We start from the raw sequence: 8,355 nt of genomic DNA, 5'->3' as shown, positions 1-8,355 counted from the left end.
CGGCATGTGGGATCCTCCCAGACCGGGGCACGAACCCGGTTCCCCTGCATCGGCAGGCGGACGCGCAACCGCTGCGCCACCAGGGAAGCCCAACTTGCTAGTTTTAAGGCCAATGTGGCATATCTTATAACGTTTCTATTTGTTTGTCATAAGTTATGTATGTTTTCATGTACATTTTAAATTCCTCTTTTATTAAATCTCCATTTCTATCCTTGGCTCATTCTTCACATTGGTGTACTCATCTGTCTATTGTTATATAAAAAAATTATTCAGTCCAATAGTTTGTTTCTCATATTTGGAACAAAAATTTTCCACTTAATTTGCTTTAACTTTGCTCAAGGGGATATTAAAACAGGAGCTTTACTATTTTCGTAGATAAGTTTATTATTTATGTTTTCTACTTGGATGTTATGCACCCACACCCAGGATTCTGAAAGCTTTCATTTATATTTTATAAATATATTGGTAGTCTATGTATCATAACGTTTACCATTTTAACCATTTTTAAGTGTACAACTCAGTAGCACTAAGCACATTCACACTACCACTATCCACCCCCAGAACTTTTGCATCATCCCAAACAGAAACTCTGTACCTATTAAACTATAACTCCCCATCACTCCAGCCTCTGTTCCCCCAAACCTCTGGTAACCACTATTCTACTTTCTGTCTCTGAATTTGACTGGTCTAGGTACCTCATGTAAGTGGAATCATTCAATATTTGACATTTTGTGTCTGGTTTATTAGCATAACGCTTTCAAGGTTTCCATGTTGTAGCATGTATCAAAATGTTACTTCTTTTTTAGGGCTAAATAATATTTCATAATATGTATAAACCACAGTTTGTTTATGCACTCATCTATTGTATACATTTGGGTTTTTTCCACCTTTGGCTATTGTGATATAATGTTGCTATGAACATTGAAGTACAAATATCTGTTCAAGTCCCTGCTTTCAGCTGTTTTGGGTATATACGTAAAAGTGTAATTGTTGGATTACCTGGTAATTCTATGTTTAAAGTTTTGAGGAATCACCATATTGTTTTCCACAGCAGCTGCACCATTTTACATTCCTATCAGCAATGCACAAGGGTTTTAATTTCTCCACGTCCTCACCAATGCTTGTTATTTTCTCATTTATTTTTAAATTTTAGTCATCATAATGGGTGTGAAGTGGTATCTAATTGTGATTTAGATTTGCATTTCCCCAGTGATTAATGATGTTGATCATCTTTTCATGTTCTTATTGGCCACTTGTGTATCTTCGTGGAAGAAATGTCTATTCATTTGATCATTTTAAAATTGGGTTGTTTTGTTGTTGTTGAAGTGTAGAAATTGTTTTTATATTTTGGATGTTAATCTCTTGCCCGATAAATAATTTAAAATTTTTCTCCCTTTTTGAGGGTTGCCTTTTAAAAAAAATATTATTTATTTAGTTTTGGCTGTGTTGGGTCTTCGTTTCTGTGTGAGGACTTTCTCCAGTTGCGGCAAGCGGGGCCACTCTTCATTGCAGTGCGCGGGCCTCTCACTATCGTGGCCTCTCTTGTTGCGGGGCACAGGCTCCAGACGCGCAGGCTCAGTAGTTGTGGCTCACGGGCCTATTTGCTCTGCGGCATGTGGGATCTTCCCAGACCAGGGCTCAAACCCATGTCCCCTGCATCGGCAGGCAGATTCTCAACCACTGCGCCACCAGGGAAGCCCTCGAGGGTTGCCTTTTTACTATACTTATAGTTACCTTTGATGCACAAAGGTATTTAATTTTGAGGTCCAGTTGATCTATTTTTGTCTTTTGTTTCCTGTGCTTTTGGTATCATGTCCAAGAAATCATTGCCAAATCCAATGTCATGAAGCTTCCCCCTTATGTTTTCTTCTAAGAGTGTTACAGTATTAACTCTTACTTTTAGGTCTTTGATCCTTTTTGAGTTAATTTTTGAATATGATCTGAGGTAAGGGTCCAACTTCATTCTTTTGCATATAGATATCCAGTTTTCCCAGCACTATTTGTGAAGAGACTCTTCTTTCCCCATTGAATGGTCTCAGCCCCTTGTCAAAATCAATTGACAATAAATGTGTGAGTTTATTTACGGGCTCTCAATTCTATTCCATTGGCCTGTATGTCTGTCTTTATGTCAGTAACACAGTTTTGATTACGATACCTTTGCAGTATAAGTTTTGAAGTCAGGATGTTTCAAAACTTTGTCCATTAAAAAAAAAACCCACGTGAGTTTCAGCTTGTATTCAGTGCATGTTAAGTGCATGGCTTTTACAATATGCTCATTAGATCAATATGTTTAGCTTGCAATTTTTGTCTGCCTGGGCTATCACTTACTGAGAGATATGTTAAATCGTCCACTATGTGTATGAATTTGTCTCTCCTTGTGCTTCTGGCATCACTTTCCTCTCCAGGTCCATTCATTTTGTAACATCTCATTGGAGCTGACTTTTCAGTTTCCTTTTTCAGTTTTCCCCAGTGCAGATTTCTTTATATTCTTAGATACTCAGCTATCTAAGCATCTGATAGACTGTCTATCAGCATTTGAAATAATAATTTCTCTGTTTTACTGAGTGAGCATTTCTAGGTATTTTGTAAGATTTTTCAGGTTACCTAGTTTGCCCCAAATAGAAGTCTCCATATTATTTCATGAAGTCCTGCTTGACTCTGTTTTGGTGCCTACCTGCCTCAGCCCCCTTTCATTAGCTCTTAGTTGCAATACGTTATGAGTATCTTTTTATTGGTCTACATTTCTAAACCAACAGGCAGATCTTTGAAGGTAGATGCATTTCAGATTTGTCTTTGTGGCCCCAGAGAAGGGCTATCTGTAGGATAAAAGAAGGTCCTTGGTCCCCACATGCTGATGGGAAGTGAAATCACAGTGTCAGAGGGTGTGATTGGAACTTATGCAAATTTAGTATATGGTAGGCTGGTGGAGGAAGGAATTGAAATATTTATTTCTGGGCTGGGTGGGAGGAGGCCCAATCACATGTCTACAGGGGTTAATTTGGGTCTGGCAGTTCACAGGAGTATTTATCCCAGGCCTTAGAGCAGAAGCCTTCATCCTTACAGTGCCAGGGATATAAGTCTTATATCTGGTTTTTATGTCAGGAATTCAGCTCAAAACAGGTCAAGGATGGACATCTTAGGCTAGACCTCAATCCTCAGACTTCTCTGTCAGTCTAGTTTCAATTCTACCTTTTGTAAGAAAAGCTGTAAGCCCCCTCTGTGAACTGAATGAATCAGAATATGGCATCTAATAGGCTAGAGTTCTATCTTCATTCTTGAAAGAACCCAGAGTTCCCAAGGTTGGAGGTAGGAGTCCAAACTTAATAAGTCCAAATTTCAGAATGGAATTATTATAAATTGGTCAGTTAGGAGATACAAAACAAGACTGTTCACTCATGGATGTAACTCCCCTTTCTCTACCTGCCTTAAAGCACTGCTCTATTTCAGTTTCCCAAAGACAGGCATGGGGAAACAATCAGTTACTTCAGTTTTAAAAGCCAAGGATAGTGTGTTTTGATAGTTCGACTTCTGCTAATGCTCATTGTTTATGTTTCTCAAGCTTAGGAGCATTTATCTTACTAAGGCTCCTATCTTACAATGTTCTATAAATTAACTTGGCTGCTCTTCTTCCCCCAGGGATAATCTCAAATAGCATCCCCTAATACCTTTTTTTCTAAAGTTCATGCTACCTTTCAAAATGTCTTTTAGCATTTTTCTCATCCTACCAGAAAAACATGTCCTAGAAGGAAAATGTAAGTATCTCCCTCTTGCAGGTACTCTGAATTTTTGATGAGGTGGGGATAAGTACTTAGGGAACACTCACGGGAAATCTTTGCTCTGCTTTTGATTGAGATGAGATAGGGGGATTTGATGACTATTTTAGTGTATAGCAACCTGGGTGCATAAGCATAGATTATGTTTGGCTGTGAGTAAGACAGATAGACCCAGAAGGACAGTGGTTCAACCAGGAAAAATTATCTACGTCACATAAAATTCTGCAGGTTGGAAGTTTAACCCTGGCTTTTATGGCTCTGCTCCAAAGCCCTCCAGTGCATCTTATTCAAATCCAGGCAGCAGAATGGAGGCATAGAGGAAGAAATCAAAGGGGATGAACCAGGCACATTTAAGGAAGGTTCGCCAAACTGCCACACGATTCCAGTTATCTCCAATTGGCCATAACTGAAAATCCATGGACCAATAAAGTGGAGAAAGACAATCATGATCCTAAGTGGCTCCACATGAGCAAATAAAAAAGAGATGGTTCTTTTATTATTGGAAGAAAGGGAGATGAATATTGGGAATAATTAGCAGACTTGTCCCTAATTAAAATACCAATGATGGAACCCAACTTCCTGGACACCAGTACTGGTACAAAAGATCTAGCAGGCTGGAATTAGATAATTGAAATGTGGGCTTATAGGTACACCTTACAGTGTTTAAGATCTTTCTGGAATTTTTGGTCTCTCCCATCCTATTGATCAGTATGTCCTGCTGATTCTACTTAACATATGAAAAATATTTGACATTTTTCTACCATCACAGCTGTAGTGGATCTTCCTTATGTCCAATCTGGATTATTGCAATAACTAACAATACTGCAGATACCTTGCATTCAGTTTTTTTTTCTCATTTCCACACTATATCTAATATATTCTGTATTACCACCAGATTGAACTTTGTAAGACACAAGGTTAGTGTGACTGAAGAACTGACTTTTAAATTTTATCTAATTTTAATTAATTTAAACCTAAATTTAAAAACTGAAGCAGTGTCAAATATTTTCCCATCACTGACAACTTTGTTTTGGTAAGACTGCATTTCACTTTAGTCACCGCACTGCATAGATATTTGTATTATACTGTGCATGTTGTATGTATATGTTGTGTCTAACATCACACATAAACACATCACTGATCTAGTTGGTGTCAAGAAATTGATGTGTTTATTTGAATATCTTATGAAGACAACATGAGTTACACTGATATGAAGGAAATAATTGGTAACTAAGTTACTTGAATTATCATTAAATTAGCATTCTAGGTTTAAAAAATAAGTATGTACATTTAAAAAATTTAAAATGAAAGCATACTACTGATGCAGAATCAAGTGGAATAAGTACTATGGCCAGAATAGTTAAAAATAAGAGACTGGAAGAAGATATACTGTGAATTTCATGATGAATGACAATTGCAATTTGCTGTGACAGAGCAAATCAAAAAAGTTGTTTGATTATGGAAAAAAGAACATTTAAGTTAATGAAGTGGAAAATATTGTGAGACATTTTCAGCAAATACTAGTAAATTTGATGAGAAATTTTCTCTTGATAAGCAAATAGGAATAGATGAAATTAGTTGCCTAAAATCTGAATTAAATGTGCAACAAAAACTTTAAATAAATTTTAAACATAATCTGAGCTTATAACTCTGTCTAGCTATAAAATGGTTTTGGGTCTTGCCCAAAAAACGGAATCAAATTTTAGATGGAGAGATAGCAAGATAAATGATTAGTTTAATTGTGGAAATTTTATTATGATTTTATGAGCAAAGACTAAAAATTATATTTTATAAAAAGTGAAAAGAATCTTCAATTAAGCCACCCAACAACTGCCCTTAGAATACAAGCTCTTTCTAACAATATCAAAAATCAACTTAAAGTTTGTAAAGCTACACATATTCTTCTTTAGTTTCAGATGAGTTGTACAATATGAGATACTGCCCATTTAATACTCTGGGTACATTGTATCACAAAAGGCTTCCAAATCAAAAGGAAATTTTGTCAATTTGCAGCCTACAAAATCAGATTCATAGCACAGATATTTTTGAATTTTTTATATATGTCAAAAAACAGTTTCCACTAGGTATGAAAAAAATAATTTCTATCACAATAGATAGTGCTCTGACAATGTTACACTAAAAATGTGGATTCCTTGGAATTTTAAGGCAAGAGACTAATGTCTTCCTAACTGCTTTGCTTCACAGTATGAAAAGTATCATGGTTTAGAATATACACATAAATATTATGAATCATTATTACTTTATGGAACTGTTGAAAGAGAAAACAATGAATTTATTTATCTTATGTTTTTTGCCAATGCTCATTGGTTGAATGATGACAGAGTTTTACAAAGATTTACCATACTTTGAACTTTGAGACTTAAAAAAAATACTTGCCAAATATTTCATAATCAAGACCCCCCCATATGACAATGTGATTTTTGTTTTCTTACCATATCACGTTGCATATGAACAAACAAAACCTGAAACTCACTATGGAGAACAGTATGGAGGTTCCTTAAAAAACTAAAAATAGAATTACCATATGACCCAGCAATCCCACTACTGGGAATATACCCAGAGAAAACCACAATTCGAAAAGACACATGCACCCCAATGTTCATTGCAGCACTATTTACAATAGCCAGGACATGGAAGCAACCTAAATGCCCATCGACAGACAAATGGATAAAGACGGTGTACTACATATATACAATGGAATATTACTCAGCCATAAAAAGGAACAAAATTGGGTCATTTGTAGAGACGTGGATGGATCTAGAGACTGTCATACAGAGTGAAGTAAGTCAAAAAGAGAAAAACAAATATTGTATATTAACGCATATATGTGGAACCTAGAAAAATGGTACAGATGAACCGGTTTGCAGGGCAGAAATAGAGACACAGATGTACGGAACAAACGTACGGACACCGAGAGGGAAAGTGGCAGGGGTGGTGGTGGTGGTGTGATGAATTGGGAGATTGGGATTGACATATATACACTTATATGTATAAAATAGATAACTAATAAGAATCTGCTGTATAAAAAATAAATTTAAAAAAACCCCAAAACATGCTTATTTTAAATAAGGATATAAAGTACTCTCTAGAAAAGTTGTATATGAATTATTTACCACCAAAATTAATTAGGAACTAATAGTACATCAAAATTAATGTACAGTGAACATTATTTTTATAAAAACTTGCTAGTTTTTTTTTTTTTTTTTTTTTTTTTTTTTTTTTTTTTGTGGTATGCGGGCCTCCCTCTGCTGCGGCCTCTCCCGTTGCGGAGGACAGGCTCCGGACGCGCAGGCTCAGCGGCCATGGCTCACGGGCCCAGCCGCTCCGCGGCATGTGGGATCCTCCCAGACCGGGGCACGAACCCGGTTCCCCTGCATCGGCAGGCGGACGCGCAACCGCTGCGCCACCAGGGAAGCCCAACTTGCTAGTTTTAAGGCCAATGTGGCATATCTTATAACGTTTCTATTTGTTTGTCATAAGTTATGTATGTTTTCATGTACATTTTAAATTCCTCTTTTATTAAATCTCCATTTCTATCCTTGGCTCATTCTTCACATTGGTGTACTCATCTGTCTATTGTTATATAAAAAAATTATTCAGTCCAATAGTTTGTTTCTCATATTTGGAACAAAAATTTTCCACTTAATTTGCTTTAACTTTGCTCAAGGGGATATTAAAACAGGAGCTTTACTATTTTCGTAGATAAGTTTATTATTTATGTTTTCTACTTGGATGTTATGCACCCACACCCAGGATTCTGAAAGCTTTCATTTATATTTTATAAATATATTGGTAGTCTATGTATCATAACGTTTACCATTTTAACCATTTTTAAGTGTACAACTCAGTAGCACTAAGCACATTCACACTACCACTATCCACCCCCAGAACTTTTGCATCATCCCAAACAGAAACTCTGTACCTATTAAACTATAACTCCCCATCACTCCAGCCTCTGTTCCCCCAAACCTCTGGTAACCACTATTCTACTTTCTGTCTCTGAATTTGACTGGTCTAGGTACCTCATGTAAGTGGAATCATTCAATATTTGACATTTTGTGTCTGGTTTATTAGCATAACGCTTTCAAGGTTTCCATGTTGTAGCATGTATCAAAATGTTACTTCTTTTTTAGGGCTAAATAATATTTCATAATATGTATAAACCACAGTTTGTTTATGCACTCATCTATTGTATACATTTGGGTTTTTTCCACCTTTGGCTATTGTGATATAATGTTGCTATGAACATTGAAGTACAAATATCTGTTCAAGTCCCTGCTTTCAGCTGTTTTGGGTATATACGTAAAAGTGTAATTGTTGGATTACCTGGTAATTCTATGTTTAAAGTTTTGAGGAATCACCATATTGTTTTCCACAGCAGCTGCACCATTTTACATTCCTATCAGCAATGCACAAGGGTTTTAATTTCTCCACGTCCTCACCAATGCTTGTTATTTTCTCATTTATTTTTAAATTTTAGTCATCATAATGGGTGTGAAGTGGTATCTAATTGTGATTTAGATTTGCATTTCCCCAGTGATTAATGATGTTGATCATCTTT

This window comes from Physeter macrocephalus, chromosome 17 (assembly GCF_002837175.3).
Source record: "Physeter macrocephalus isolate SW-GA chromosome 17, ASM283717v5, whole genome shotgun sequence".
NCBI lineage: Eukaryota > Metazoa > Chordata > Mammalia > Artiodactyla > Physeteridae > Physeter > Physeter macrocephalus.
This window is presented reverse-complemented; position numbering follows the sequence as displayed.